The sequence below is a fragment of the Chlorocebus sabaeus genome, chromosome 11, assembly GCF_047675955.1.
Source record: "Chlorocebus sabaeus isolate Y175 chromosome 11, mChlSab1.0.hap1, whole genome shotgun sequence".
NCBI classification, from domain to species: domain Eukaryota; kingdom Metazoa; phylum Chordata; class Mammalia; order Primates; family Cercopithecidae; genus Chlorocebus; species Chlorocebus sabaeus.
The window spans coordinates 45,098,874-45,115,611 of record NC_132914.1 but is presented as its reverse complement, the minus strand read 5'-3'; the positions used below and the strand labels follow the sequence as shown (position 1 = coordinate 45,115,611).

The window sequence follows — 16,738 nt, the reverse complement described above, 5'->3', positions numbered from 1 at the left end:
GCTGATCTCAAACTCCCGAACTCAGGTGATCTGCCCGCCTCGGCTGCCCAAAGTGCTAGGATTACAGAGGTGAGCCACTGCACCCAGGTGCCATTTTCCATTTTCCAGGGCTATCCTACCTGCACTAAAAATAAACAAATAATTACATTATCATACATATCCTACCATTTCAGAGAGGGGGAACAAATATTGCATATAAGTATTTGTTCAAAATTTGGCTCAAACAGATCTCAGAATTGGAAACTCTTCTTTGCTGTTAACATCAAAGACTCACAGACAAAAGGGTACAATTAGGCTAAATTTAATGATAGAGAAAAGATTCTTAAATAGAATAGTACTTAAGCAAAAAAGAAAGACCTTTTTTTCAGAACTGGCTACAAGAAAAGGAGCTCCCTTGGACAATGCTTTTGATGCAATTATTTTAAGCTTCCCCTTAAACATGATGTGCTCTGGAAACTCATTGTGCCTGCAAATATCCGAGCTGATAGAAATCCACATGAATGGCCTTTTCATCTTCCTGTGTTGAGTCCAAAACATGGGATGCTGGATGTAGCTGAACTTTTCCAGAGGACTGAGTTACCAAACCTATTTTCTTTCTAGAAGCAGTGAATCCAATTTCTTGAGAAGTCCAGAATAAATCGTATCAAAATGGCTGAAATTTTTATGTTAAAAGAACAATCACTGAGCTAGAAGCAGTGGCTCATGCCTGTAATCCTGACACTTTGGGAGGCTGAGGCAGGAGGATTGCTTGAGCCCAGGAGTTTGAGACCAGCCTGGACAACATAGCAAGATTTCATCCTTCTAAAATACAAAAGTAAACTAAATGTAAAAAAAGCAGTAATTGGATTGTATGTACAGAGCTTCCCTCAGACTGTGTTAACGCCACAACAATTTAGAGAAAAAAAGGTCGTGCAGAGGTCTGAGGCTGCCTATTCTTAGGTAAGAGTCCTTGATTTGCCCTGTTTTATTTTGTTCAGAAAGTGTAAGCAGATCTAAATTTACATACAAAGCATCTTCCATCCTAGAATTTTGAGAATTCATAAAAAACAAATCACATTATTTTAATAAATTTTACACCAAAAAATTTCACTGCCACACTCAATGTCCTAGAAAAATCAAGAGACTGCTAATCAAACTTTGTTTTGGTTCTTAGGCAAATATGATTTTGTTATTTTAAAAAGTTGAACATTGCCTGTCAAGAAATATCTCACAACTTCAAACATTAAAAAAATTCCTTTTGCTTAACTACTTCATTTAGAAAGTATTTTCTGGTAAATGTTAATTTTTATTACACTATATACTGAAGAGGACATATCCTGTCACTCACTGCCTAAATACGAGGACAAGTTCACAAAGTCACATATTTTTTAAGTAATAAATGTTCAGATAGTCCAGACAAACAGGAGATAGGATTTAAAAATAAATCCTGGACAGTGCAGAGTACTCAGTGGGAACTCAATGTTGACTGATGGCAGATCATCTGATACAGTTTGGCTGTGCCCCACCCAAATCTCATATTGAATTGTAGTTCCCATGATCTCCATATGTCATGTGAGAGACCCAGTGGGAGATAATTGAATCATGGGGGTGGTTACCTCCATGCTGTTCTTGTTACAGTGAGTGAGTTCTCATGAGATCTGATGGTTTTATAAGGGGGTTTCCACCCTTTATGCATGGCACTTCTCTTTGATGTCATCATGTGAACAAGGACGTGTCTGCTTCCCTTTCTGCCATGATAATACATTTCCAGAGGCCTCCCCAGCCGTGCTGAACTAACTGTGAGTCAATGAAACCTCTTTCCTTTATAAATTATCAGTCTCAGGTATGTCTTTATTAGCAGCACGAGAACGGGCTAATACACCATCCTTTGCTAGGACCTATGTAGTAAAAAAAAAAAAAAAAAAAAAAAACAACTTTTGAGCAAAACACTTAAAATGTAAAATAAAAGTTAGATGGTAGAGCTACCTTTGATTATTTTCTCAAAGAACATTTGTAATTTCATTCCAAATTCTGCTCCTAAGGGACTAGAACTCACTGATGCTGTTACTCAAAGCCCAGCATTAACTTTGAAAATAAAATAGGCCTTAAAATTTTTAAGCCAGGTGAAGAGAGATTCTACACTTAATTTTTAATGAATACCACTCCTGAGAAAAATTTTTAAATGGAATAGGAAGTAGTGAGAGAGAAGACCGGAAACACGATTTGAGGCATATGACAAAACCACATTTGACACAAGGCTCTGTGGCACAAACTATTCTATGTAGAAAAGGCAGCTATCAAAGATTTTTCAATGAGCAAAAGAGGAAAAGGGTAGGAACAATATTTTAGGAATAGCAGTCTGGTCTTTAGAGACCCCAAACCCTTGATTCCAGTTCTATGTTTAACTTAGGCATGGAAAGAAATTGGTCAACTATGAATCTCAAATGCATTCTGCTGTCTAACTTCTGCCAACCCATTAGGGCATCTTTACTGTATTTAAATATTCCGACTTCAGGCCCGTGTTAATATCCTTGAACTTGACACCCACTCCCTTGGTATATACTATATTTTAAATTGTATTTGCAAATCCTGCCATTTCTTTAGCTCCATTTAAGCCTCACCTCCTCCAAGGAATTTTTCTCATCCCCTATTTCCCACAGGGACCAAGGATTTCTTTCTTTAGATAACTCCAATAACTCTTAGCTGGGTCATTCTCATAATGTTGATCACAAACGGCCCTTGTAGTATGGCCTTCTGCATGTGTTATCTCATTTCTACAGTGTCCTTGAGCCAAAGGACTGTGACTTACTTATGTGAATTGAACACAACTCCTACCCCAACATTAAGTTACACACAGTATTTCAGTTTGGTAGATTCTCTTCATTACTCTGTATGTTCATGCTATCTGTAATAAGGTAGCTTTAATTTCCTCTAAAGAAGATTATAATTCAATGCTAAGGAACAAGTGATAACACTATATTTGCAGTTCCTCCCATCAAGAGGTGGAGTCTATTTCTCCACTCTTTGAATCTTGGTTTGGCCATATGACTTGTTTTGACTAACAGGACATTAGCAAGCATGGTATGAGCAGAGTCTGATAAATGCTTGTGTACTGGGACTTGTTCTTTACCTTTAGTGCGTTTGGAACCCAGTTGTCATGTGAAAAAGCCCAGCTGGACACTGGAGACATGTGTCCCAGTCACTCTGTTACCACAGCTGACCACCAGACATGCAAGACCAATCCCTGGCCAATCTGCCAGCCAGCTGCAATAGCATGAGTGAACCCTGGTGAGACTAGCAGGGGAACTGCTTAGTGACACCCAGGTGAAATTGCTTGACATACAGAATCATCAGCTAATAAATGATTATTTTTAAGCTTCTAAGTTTAGAGATGTTTTATTACATAGCAAAAATCAAAGCAGGATATTAAAAAATCTCATTTTCATATATATTTGACAGAAAGCTTACTGTGCTTTAAGGAAGAGCATCTTGGGCCAGAATTAAATTCTTATTCCTTGATGAATCTAAGTAAAAACAAAGAAACAAGTAAACAAACAACAACGGGAAATCTACCACCCTGGCAAACTCATTAAGTCAAATTAACCAGAAGTTCTCAACCCCTGAGCCATAGACCAATACTGGTCCATGGCCTGTTAGGAACCAGGCTGCACAACAAGAGATCAGAGACAGGCGAGTGAGAATTACCACCCGAACTCCGCCTCCTGTCAGATCAGCAGTGGCATTAGATTCTCATAGGAGTGCAAACCCTATTGTGAACTGCACATACGAGGGATATAGGTTGCATGCTCCTATTGAGAATCTAATGCTTGATGATCTGAGGTGGAACATTTTCATTCCAAAACCATCCCCCATCCCCTAGTCATGGAAAAATTGTCTTCCATGAAACCAGTCCTTAGTGCCAAAAAGGTTAGGGACTGCTGAAATAAACTGTTAGATTCCATCACTAAATGACAGGAACAGCTTCTTCCCTCTCTTCCTAGAAGGAAAAATAGAAATAAAAGCAGTCTTCTATTTTATTTATGTGCAAGAAAAGGGTAGAATTTCAGCTTCCCATTCAGCTGATGTGATTGTTTCTTTTTGACTGTAAAATGCTTTAACAACAGACCACATAAACAGAGCTCACAGAGTCTAGGCACTAAGCCAAGAGCTCCTCATAGATGATCTTGTTAAATTCTCCCTGTGATTCTATGAAGAGCACTGCTCTGATGTTCATGTTAGAGGTGAAGAAATTGGATTTCAAGTGCTTGAACAACTTGCCCAAGAGAATATTTAACTAATAAAGTTGTGAAACTGCGATTCAAACCCAGGAAGCCTAGATTCTTAGTCAAGAGTTTACATTCTTAAAGAAAGTGCTATACTACCACCCAAGTAAAAAGCTAAAACAAAACACCTTATGAGGACTGCTTTATATTTTAATATCCTACTTCGGATAATAATAAGGGATAGCTTCACTTTCATTTCAACTGTAACTCATAAACCTTGGAGCTAAAAAGAAAAGGTGTAATCATTAGGCTACTTTCACATCGAGTACTGTAATTTTCCACTTCCCACTATTTTAAATTATTACCATTGTCTCCATGTGTAAGAGTTTAGTCATAGCAAGGAATAATGTTTCTTTACAGTAATAAAGCCCTTGTGAATATCAGACTATCAGAGAAAAGGGTCTCTTCTGTTCCAGAAGAATCATAGTAGAATCCAAAAGCATGAGATTAAGGGAGTTTAAGAGGTTTACACATCCACACAGTACCCATAAACACAAACCTGAGCACCATAGAATCCACTTGTCGTTCAAATTACTAAGTGAATCAGTGAACTCGTGTATTTGAAGTGCTCTGCCTATTATAAAGTACTATACAAATGTTGATTGTTTTTTCTAAATCAATTCTTCAGAAATGTAGACATTATAGGAAAATAAGATGGAAAGGCCATAATGCTAACAGAAATTACACTTTACTGTTGATTGTATTATGAGATTCTGCTTTATGGCAAATACTCCTGGGAATACATTTAGCCACCTTTAGTTCATATGACTACCTGATGTCAGTCTAACAACCCTATTTGTGTGACAAACCGCATGCTTGAGTCAGTTGCAGAGCTCTATGTAATGTTATAAAACAGAGGATTGGTTTTGTTTTTTTCCAAGATAATTGATTAGAGGTTTTCAGCGTGCCTTAGCTGCTTGGAAATAGCAAAATCAGTCATAAAGATCAACTCTGCGGACTTTAATTCAAGAAGGAAAACAGGAATCCACCAGAATAGTGAAGGACATCTCATCCCAGGTCCCAGAGAGGAGAAGGCGGGCAAGCTGCCCCGATGATGGCATTTGTCTGACAAAAGTGAGTGAAGCCCCAGAACGGGACAGGAGGAGGTAGAAAGCCTCCCTCTGTGATTCACCTTTGCACTGGGGATCCATACAACCCAGGCTAAGGAAGAGCACTTTGTTTCTCCAAGGCCTTGGCACCAACCTGGGGAGAGGCTTGGAGACACTGAAAGGGAAGGACACCAGACAAAGCTGCAGGCATTTTCCCAGGCCTGAGTTGGAGACTGTGGCACCATTTTTAATCTGGGTGCATAAAACATCAGTCATTATTTGGTAGCCTGGCACCATGGCCATGCAGCATTTTAGTCTTGGACTAGAGATTGGAGCACCTGCTCCGGAGCTGAGTAGGAGCCTTCACAGTCAGAATTGAGTGACAAGTATGGAAAAGAGCCAAGCTGTAGGAACTGGAATTGTTCTCTCCCCAATTGCAGGTCTGGTGCAGGAGGAGAGGGCCAACAGACAGTTTCTCCTTGGTGAGAAGATGTGCAGCCAGGGCCAGTTTGGGGACCTGGAACTGATCTACATGTGCCATTGCTGGGTGGCCCAGCTTGCTCCCCTGAGATTGTGATGTAGTAGAGCCCTTTCTGCTCCACACACAGGCTGATCTCCAAGCATTCAGAGCACTCGCTCTTCTGGATCAGCATCCTGGGCTGCTCCACCTTTCCTGTGCACAGATTTGGATGCCATAGGGCCTCTTCTGTTTCATATCCAGGCAGATCTCCAGGCAGTTAGAGCATCCCCTTGATGGAATCAGCAGCTTGAACCACCCTACCCTTCCAGTACATAGAATGTGGTGCAGCAGGGCCCTCTCCACTTTACTTCCAGCAGATCTCCAGGCATTTGGATCTCCCACCCACCTAGACCAGCAGCCTGAGTTGCCCAGTCATCCTACACATAGATTGTGGTGCAATGGTGCCATCTCTGCCCTATGTCCAGGCTGATCTCTAAGCATTTGGAGTGCATCACCTGCATAAGCAGCCTGAGCCACTCCACCCTCCCTATGCAGACATTGTGGTGGAATGGGGCCCTCTAAACTCCATGCCCAGGCAGAGCTCCAGGCATCTAGAGCAGTCATTCTCCTGGATTTGGAATTTAGGTGACTGCATTCCCTGTGCAGAGAACTTGAAGCCAAAGAAGTTCCTCTTCAGTCCCAAGGCACACTTAGACACACCTCTGGGCACTTGGTGGCTGTGCTCTGGACCTCCCTTGGTGCTGGTGCTTGTGCCTGCCATTGGGTGACTTCTAAGCAGGCCTGATCTAGCCCCAACCATCTTTATCCCTCAGCTACGGTGCTGAATAGGGTGCTCAGGCCACTGTGAACTCCACAGATCTGCCATTTGCCTCCAGAAACAGAGACCTTTTCCAGTAAAAAAGGATTAAACATATACCCATCTATGTTGGCCACATCTGGCTCTTACTCATTAGAACCATTAACTTGTCTGTAGGTTGAACTGCCCAACATAAAACTGGCTGACAGAAGTGCATACAGATATTGAAACAAAGGCAAAAGATTCTACCCTACATTCTCTACAGTCATATCCCCTAGGGAGAGGGGGAAATGGGAAGAAAATAGTAACACAGGAAAAGAGAGAAAGGAAAAAAAAATCCTATCTACATGAAAATAATGACAAAATTTAGAAGTGTCAGTGGCCTCAGATGAGAAGGAACCAGTGCACAAATTCTAGTACCATGAAAAATCTGAGTGCTGTGACACCATCAAAGGATCACACTAGCTATCCAGCAACAGTCTCTAATCAAAACGAAAACTCAGAAAGGAAGGATGAAGAATTCAAAGCGTGGATTACAAGGAAGCCCAATGAGATCCAGGACAAGGTTGAAAATCAACACAAAGAAACTTCTAAAGCAATCTAGGAAATGAAGGCAGAGATAAACATCTTAAAAACAAATCAATCAAGTGAGTTTTTCAACTCACTTAAGGAATTTCAAAATACAACTGAAACCTTTATCAATAGACTAGCCCAAACAGAAAAAATAATTTAAAGCTAGAAGACTGATCTTTTAAACTAATCCAGTCAGAAAATAAAGAAAAAAGAATTTTAAAAATGAATGAGATCTTCAAGAAATATGGGATTATGTAAAGCAACCAAACCTATGAATTAATGGCATTCTTAAGAGAGGAGAAAAAGTAAACAACCTGGAAAATATATTTGAAGGAATAATCAAATAAAATATTTCCAGTTTTGCCAGAGAGGTAGACATCTGGTACAAGACATCCAGAGAACACCTGCAAGATACTATACAAAATGAACGTCACCAAGGAGTATAGTCGCCAGACTGCCCAAGGTCAATGCTAAATAAAACATTGTAAAGGCAACAGAAAAGATCAGGTCACACACAAAGGGAACCCAATAAGGCTAACAGAAAACTTCTCAGCAGAAATCTTTCAAGCTACAACAGTTTGGGGGCCTATTTTCAACATTCTTAAATAAAAGAAATTCCAAACAAGAATTTTATATTCCACCAAACTAAGCTTCAGAAGTGAAGGAAAAATAAAATCTTTTCCAGACATGCAATTGCCAAGGCAATTCATCACTACTAGACTGGCCTAACAAGAGTTCCTCAAGAGAGGTCTAAACATGGAAAAGAAAGAACAATACCCACTACCACAAAAACACACTTAAGTACATAGTCCAGAGATGCTATAAAGCAATTATACAATACAAACTACAAAGCAACCAACTAATGACTCCGTGATAGGATCCAAACCTCACATACTAATATTAACTTTGAATGTATATGGTCTAAACACCCCAATTAAAAGGCATAGAGTGGCAAGTTGGATAAAAAAAAGGAAGAGCCATTCATTCTGCTGTCTTCAAGAGACCCATCTGACATGCAATAAAACCCATAGTCTCAAAGTAAAAGGGTGAAGAAAAATCTATCACTCAAATGGAAAACAAAAAAGAACAGGAGTCACTATTCTTACATCAGATAAAATAGGCTTTAAACTTACAGCAGTAAAAAAGGACAAAGAAGGGCATTACGTAATTATAAAGAATTCAATACCACAAGAAGACTTAACTATCCTAGATATATACCCCCCCCCAACATTGGAGCACACAGATTCATAGAACAAGTACTTTTAGACATACAAAAAGACAGTCACACAATAATAGTGGGGGACTTCGACATCCCCACTGACAACATTTGACAGGTCATCAAGGCAGAAAACTAACAAAGAAATTCTGATCTTAAATTTGACACTTGACCAATTGGACCTAACAGACATTTATAGACTACTCCACCCATCAGTCACAGAATATACATTCTGCTCATCTCTACATAGAGCATACTCTAAGATTGACCACACGCTCAGCCAGAAAGCAATAAATTAATTCAAAAATTCAGAACTATACTAACCATACAGTCAGACCACAGTGGGACAAAAGTAAAAATCAATATCAAGACGATCTCTCAAAGCCACACAATTACATAAAAATTAAACAACTTTCTCCTGAAGGACTTCTGGTAAACAATGAAATTAAGGCAGAAATCAAAAAAGTTTGAAATAAATGGAAACAGAGATTTCTAGGATGCAGCAAAAGCAGTGTTAAGAGGAAATTTAATAGCTCTAAATACCCACATCAAGAAGTTAGAGAGATCTCAGATTAATGATCTAACATCACACCTACAGGAACTAGAAAAGTAGGAGTAAGCTAACCCCAAAACTAGCAGAAGAAAAGAAATAACTAAAATCAGAGCAGAACTGAATGAAGTTGAGACAGAAAAAATCCATACACAGAATCAACAAACCAAAAGTTGAATTTTTGAAAGGAGAAACAATGTTGATAGACTGCTAAGTAGATTAACAAAGAAAAAGGAGAGAAGATACAAATAAACACAATCAGAAATGAGAAAGGTGACATTACAACTGATACCACAGAAATACAAAGAAGTCCCAGAGATTATCATGAACACTTCCATGCACACAAACTAGAAAATCTAGACTAAATGGATACATTTCTGGACACATACATCCTCCCAAGACTGAACCAAGAAGAAATTGAATCCTTGAACAGACCAATATTGAGTTTTGAAATGGAGTCGTTCACAAAAATCCTTCCAATCAAAAGAAACCCTGGACCAGATGGATTCACAGCTGAATCCTACCAGATGTACAGAGAAGAGCTGGTACCACTTCTACTGAAACTTTTCCAAAAAATCAAGAAGAGACTCCTCCCTAATTTATTCTTTGAAGCCAGCATCTCTCTGATACCAAAACCTGACAAAGATACAACAACAAAATAAGAAAACTACAGGCCAATATTCATGATGAACATAGGCAAAAAGAAAAAAAAACCCTCAACAAAATATCAGCAAACCAAATCCAGCAGCACATCAAAGAGTTAATTCACCATGATCAAGTAGGCTTTATTCCTGTGATGCAAGGTTGGTTTAGAACACACAAATCAATAAATGTGATTCACTACATAAACATAATTAAAAACAAAAACCATCTGATTATCTCAATAGACTCAGAGAAAGCTTGTGATAAAATCCAACATCCCTTCATGATATAAACCCTCCAGAAAGTAAGCATCAAAGGAACATACCTCAAAATAATAAGAACCATCTATCACAAACCCACAGTAAACATCATACTAAATGGGCAAATACTAGAATCATTGCCCTTGAGAACTGGAATAAAACAAGTATGCTCATTCTCACCACTGCTATTCAACATAGTAATGGAAGTCTTAGCCAGAACAATTAGCAAGACAAAGAAATAAAAGGCATCCAAATAGGAAAGTAAAAATTCAAATTATCTCTCTTTGCTGATGATATGGCTTTATACTTAGAAAACCCTAAAGACTCCATTAAAAGACTCCTAGTCTTGATAAGCCACTTTAGTAAAGTTTCAGGATACAAAATTTATGTACAAAATTAGTACTATTTCTATATATCAATAGTGTTGAAGCTGAGATCCAAATCAAGAACACAATCCTATTTATAATAGCCAAAAAAAAAAAAAAAAAAAAAAAAAAAGAAAGAAAACCCTATGAATACACCTAACCAAGGATGTGAAAGACCTCTAAGGAAGAGCTACAAAATTGCTGAAAGAAATCAGAGATGACACAAAAAAATGGATAAACGTCTCACACTCATGAATAGGAAAAAAAAAAATCAATACTATGAAATAGCCATACTGCTCAAAGAAGTCTACAGATTTAATGCTATTCCTATCAAACTATCAATCTCATATTTCACAGAACTCTAATATGAATTATAAAATTCATATTAGACCAAAAAAGAGCTCTAACAGCCAAAGCAATCCTAAACAAAAAGATCAAAGTTGGAGGCATCACATTACTCAACTTCAAACTATACTATAAGAAGACAGTAACCAAAAAAGCATGGTACGGGTACAAAAGTAGACACATAGACCAATGGAACATAATAGAGAACTCAGAAATAAACCTAAACACCTACAGCCATCCAATCTTTGACAAAGTTGGAAAAAATAAGCAATGGGGAAAGAGTCCCTATTCAATAAATGGTGCTGGGATAGCATCAAAATACAAGGTCTGAAAAATACCTCAAACATTAGTTTTAGGTTTTACAATTGCGATGTTATCTAAAAGACAAATTGGGGAGGTAACAAATCTTTCGACCTCTGGCTACATTACTCTTGAACCACAATTCTAATTTTGTGGTCAGTTTGTTAGTTTTACGAAGGTGGTTTTTATATCCAAGCAAGAAGAGGGTTAGTTTTGGGAAGGGACTAATATCTTTGTTTTTAAAGTTAAACTATAAACTAAATTCCTTCCATAGTTAACCTGTGCCCAGGAATGAGCAAAGACCATTAGCTTGTGAGGTTAGAAGCAAGGTGGAGTCAGCTATGTCAGATTTGTCTCACTGTCATAATTTTTCAAAGGTGGTTTCATTCCAGCTATTGTCACCTCTTTGTGTGTGTGTGTGTGTCGTTGTTGTTGTTTTGCCTATATGCCTCTCCTTGCTTCCATTTTCACTTTGATACTTGTATGTGCCAGATTTGAGACCGTGGGTTGCCCCGAGAGGGAGAAAAGGCATTTTTACTACCACATCCTGCCATCTCTGTGACTGGATATATAAGATCATTAGACAGTAACAGATGCTGAGGTGGCTGTGAAGCCTGTGAGCTTAAAATGGATTAGGATGAATAACCATAGCACCATTTGTTAGGGTTCAAAGCTTCAGGGCCCAGGGAAATTCTCTGACGTGGAGAGAAGGAGGATAGCAGGCCCACCAACCCAGAGGTCAGTGGGCACTTCTTAGTGCTTGTAAAGCTTGCTGGTGGGTGCCCTGTCCCCTACCCCTCAGGTACTCCCCACCAAGGGGCAGAAGCTCAGAAATATGTGCAACCTGTTTCCTGGAGATAAATGACCCTAGGGATGATTCACACCTTATTTGCCTTCTTCTGCTTATTTTCATATTACCTGTCAGTTCAGATTCATATGCTGTTTGCTGCTTAAAGCTTATTTCCTAAAATAATGAGAACAGAAACATTTTCTATACTTTTCCAGTGTTATGGCTGTATTTATGGGCTTATTTTATTTTATACCTGTGGGTAGAGTTCAATTATATCCCTGTCTTTTTCAGATATATAAAAAATAGGGCTTTCTTTATGATTCAAGATAGCTCTCTACAATGACAAAAGCAGGGAAATAAATCAAAGGGATGAGAAAAATACTCATAGAGAAATGATGTTCTGGACAGGAGGGTCCCCGTTTTATGAGCATCAGAGTAGATGGATTTCACCTAGGTCTAGAGGGGAAACAAATGGGCTGATGGCTTGTGATCTCTCTCTCTTTTTAAAGAAAACATTTGCTGAGTTCTTAAAGTACACAATGTTTCTGAAGACAACTGTGAAATATTTGGGGTAGGAATACAAGCACAGAAAAAAACAACAAAGCAATTATTTTTTATTCTGTGAAGTCTCTTGGGATACAAAAAATATTTGCTTTTTCCTCAACACGATTTATCAAGATAAATCCATTTGGATGACAACATGAGAGAGAAAGAGAATTATTCAAGCCAATGAAGGCTAAGGAGAAAATTAGGCATCAAAAACTTTTCTGTCATTCTGTTCTCCAAAAATAGAATGGTAGATAAAAAAATCTCTCCAAGAAGGCATTAAATACAATGTAGAGAACTTGAATAATGAAATTGGGAAAAAACAGTGAAGCCCAATATAATCCAATGTCTGGTTATCAGTAGAATGAGAATTGTAGAACTGACTTCACAGAGTTTTAAATGTTTAACATCACAATGAACCAAGGATACAGTAAAGAGTGCCCTAAAGTCTAGGGAGGAGTTAGGATACATTTTCTCCAGCTATTACTGTTACAGGTGTAATACAGTAGACCATTCACCTTGTAAAAATTAAAATGTTACAGGTAAGGCTAAATTCTTTTCTGCCTACTTCCTCAAATCCTAGTGCCCTCTGCACAGGAAAAATTTGTGAGCATTCTTGAATATATTTACTCATGCAGTTACAAACATTTAGTACATGTAGAAAAGATATACTCTTTTGGGGAAATACGTATTTTTAACAAACACAGTGATTACATTCTATATATGTAGTTTTGCAACTGCTTTTTTCCCTCAACAGTCTGTGTTCAAGACCTTCCATGTCACTATGCATAAGTGTATCTTATATAGTACATATCTCATATTACCCACTTAAACATCAGCTGCTGTAAAGATGTGCTTATTTGGCCATTCTTGTATTGGTGGACATTTAGTGTGTTGCCAATCTCACTCTTACATACCTTGAACATAGAAAACAGAATTATCAGAACATAAGATATGCCCCATATAGAATCCTGTTAGCTGGCTATGAGAATACACATTTACCTATACTCTCTGCTACAGCTGATAATATCAAACAATTTTTTTTTTTTTTTGCCAACCTGAAGGGTAACAAGAGTAAGTGATTGTTTAATTTTCATTTTCTTGATTTCTAATGGAATTGAGCATTGTTTTCTATATGTTTAAAGCCCTATTTGTGTTTCCCTTCTGTGAATTGCCCACTCGGGTTTTTTTGGTCCATTTTTACATTAGATTGTTTGTACTTCCTTCTATTTTTAGAGAATTTTCCTTTGTCTATCCAAAATCCAATATTTTATCTATCATATGTTGATATATCTTCTCTTAGTCTTCCATTAAAAAAACTTTCTGTATATTATTCGTCATATTATAAAAGTTTTATTTTAAAGTAGTCAATTTACCAATTCTTTCTCTTACGACTTAAAAAAAATCCTAGGAAGGATCTACCTACTCAATTTCATGCATGCATTTTCATTTATTTGTTTTGAACACTTTTATACACTTTTTTTCTTTGTCTTTTTTTTTTTTTTTTTTGAGATGGAGTGTAGCTCTGTTGCCCAGGCTGGAGTGCAGTGACATGATCTCAGCTCACTGCAAACTCTGCCTCCGGGGTTCACGCCATTCTCCTGCCTCAGCTGCCTGAGTAGCTGGGACTACAGGTGCCCGCCACCATGCCTGGCTAATTTTGTTTTTGTATTTTTAATAGAGATGGGGTTTCACCATGTTAGCCAGGATGGTCTCGATCTCCTGACCTCATTATCTGCCCACCTCGGTCTCCCAAAGTGCTGGGATTACAGGCGTGAGTCACCGCGCCCGGCCAAACACTTTTATACACTTTTTAATCTTACCCTTAGGATTTTAATCTAGTTGTAATTTACTTTGTAATTAGCATGAAAAAATGATATATTTTATTTCTTTTTACCAATGGATACCCAGTTGATATAACACCACTTATTACATAATTGTCTACCTACAGATTTGAAATGTCATTTTTAGCATATACTAAATTTCCATATACAGTATATGTGTACTTTCTGTTCCATTGCAAAGATCCGCTTATCTATTCTTACGTCAGTACTATATTGCTTGTTACTCCACCTTATAATAAAGTTTGGTGTTAGAAATTAAAGAACTAGAATTTATTTTTTATTTCGAAAATTACCTTGATTACTGCTCTGCATTTACTCTTACATATTAATTTTAGCATGATACTGCTAAGTTATATAAAAAAATAGGTTGGAGATTTTTATTAGAATTGCATTGAATTTACAGATAAATTTGTGGACAATTGAATGTTTACAAATATTGAATCTTGTCCCTCATAATGTGATATACTTTTCAGTAAAAATTTACAGTGTCTTGCACATTTTTGTAAATTCATTTGAAGTACTTTACAGTTTTGTTGTTGTTGCAAATGGCATTTTAAAAATTACTTTTTCTTCAGGTATATAGGATAGGATAGGATAGTACCTTTTAAATCTTTTTTCATAATAGAACTTACTCTTTTCAATGCTGAGAAAATGTCTTTAAAGCTTTAGAAGGGTGGACAGAAATGCATACAAGCATTTTTTTCATCAAGATGTCAGGTCTATTCTCCCCAGTGTTTGAGTAGCCCTGGAGTTGCCTATTGCTCAAATTGTTTTAAATGCAGCTTCTGCTGCTCCTCTGATCTCTCTCATATGAAGGTGTTCTGACATTTAAATCAAACAAGGCCAAATAGATATCAATCTTAAATGCACTAACTTTAAATGTAGATATATTTTTAAAACAAACCAGTAAATACATATTGAAAACCTTTTATGCAAGACACAGTTACTGTGAAGTATATAAAGATGAATAAAATGTTTCCCCTATGCTCGGGTGCTTACAACAGGGTTAGCAGTGGCTGTGTTTTGAAGTTCAGTGACCACAAATTCAGTAAGCTAATAATAATAGCTAACACTCAAAGAATGAGCATTATATGCCAGAAATACATATTACTTTAATCTTTATGAAATGCCCATGCACGGGGCATTATTATTCTCCTCATTTTAGAGATGAGTCCTCTTTGTATAGGAGTACATAATAAAGAATTTGGGTGACTCTTCCTGTGTGACCTGAGCCCCTTCCTGGTCCCATTGTCTCCTGGAGTCACAGCCTCTCAGCCATTGGTGCCATATTGTCTGCCCTGCTTGTTGGTGAGGGTCTTGCCAGAATGCTTTTTGTCTGGCTTCTGCAGGGCAGCCTGTGGACACGGGGAAGGACAGGGACACGAGGAAGGACTGGGACATAAAACAAGAGAAGGATGCTTCTCTTGGGGAGGCTGCGGTTCTGGGAGGCAATCAGGGAGTCAGTGGTAAACTTAACCCTGGACCTTCCAGGCAGGAGCTGTTCACCAAACCAGAGCATCTTCAAGAAAACAGTGGACATTTGATTTCTAAAACCAAAGATCCACAGGAAGCAGCATGGAAACATCTGTGACAATTCAAGAGAACATGTTCCTGCTGGACAGATTTCAGACACAGAAGCTCTAGTTACCTTTGAGACTGGTAACTTGAGTTGTTCTGAAGTTTCAAGAAATGAAAGACTTGAATCTCCTATAGCAGAATGGGTATTCTGGAAAAGCACAAGAGACATCTGCTAAAGCAGCTACATGTTTTGCAGAGAAGTTGCCTTCTAGCAACTTGCTCATAGACAGAGCCAAAGAAGTGAGCCTAGCACAATTGGACTTGGTTGACTATGAGAACTGGGAAATGTTGTCTAGGAACTCTTCTAGGGGAGATGTTGATTTCGGTGGCAGTCTTGAGGCTCCAGGGTTAAACCTAAAGCAGGAAATGGATAATGGCAGAAGTACTCTAGTGGAAGAAAGAGTGCACGGAAAACAAAGAGGGTAGTAGCAATATCTTCAGAGTCTCAGCAAGTTAGTGTCAGGTTCCAGATCCATTATATCACAAGTACTGATGTGCGATTCATTGCAAACTGGAAACCATGAGGGTCTTAGAAGATGGAACACTTACATCACACCTTACTATTGCAAGGGTGCATTCTAGACTCATACTGTTTTCCTGCCAGCAAGTGCAGTGGTGGAATGGAAGTTTGTGTTGGTAGAGAATGGGAAAGTTATCTGCTGGGAAAAATGCTGCAGTGGATTCCTAGAGAATGGCCATGAGGATAAAGTGGTTCACGCAAGGTGGGGATTCACTCATTGAGTTTGCCTAGTATTGCAGAGGCTGTAGAAGAGTGTGGGAGATGCTGAGGTTGTGGAGTGCACTGAATAATTTAAAATAAGATAAAGACAGTGTGACTCCAAATTCAGCCATCTGAGTTGTTTTAAATTTGCCAGTGGCATTTGTCTAATGTGAAGAAAAAATATATTAATATACACACACATGTGCAGATAATGCTTCCAGTGAGTATGGACTTTTTGTCCCCCTCTAGTATCATTGAATGATGAATTTGTACTGAATCATTATTACTTTAGGGTTTGATCTTCCTGGGGAGTGACTTGGCTAAGCTTCAGGTAAGGACTGTGGTCACGGAGCAAAAAAACTAACCAGCTGCAAATAAACTAACCAGCTGGAGCAAAGAAACTAACCAGTTGCACAGGAT

General features: G+C 38.2%; 1 pseudogene; it reads left to right on the top strand.

Annotated features, from left to right (window-relative positions):
- The first annotated feature begins 5,606 nt into the window (after positions 1–5,606).
- Positions 5,607–16,487, top strand: LOC103239483 (starch-binding domain-containing protein 1 pseudogene; annotated as a pseudogene).
- Positions 16,488–16,738: the final 251 nt, after the last annotated feature.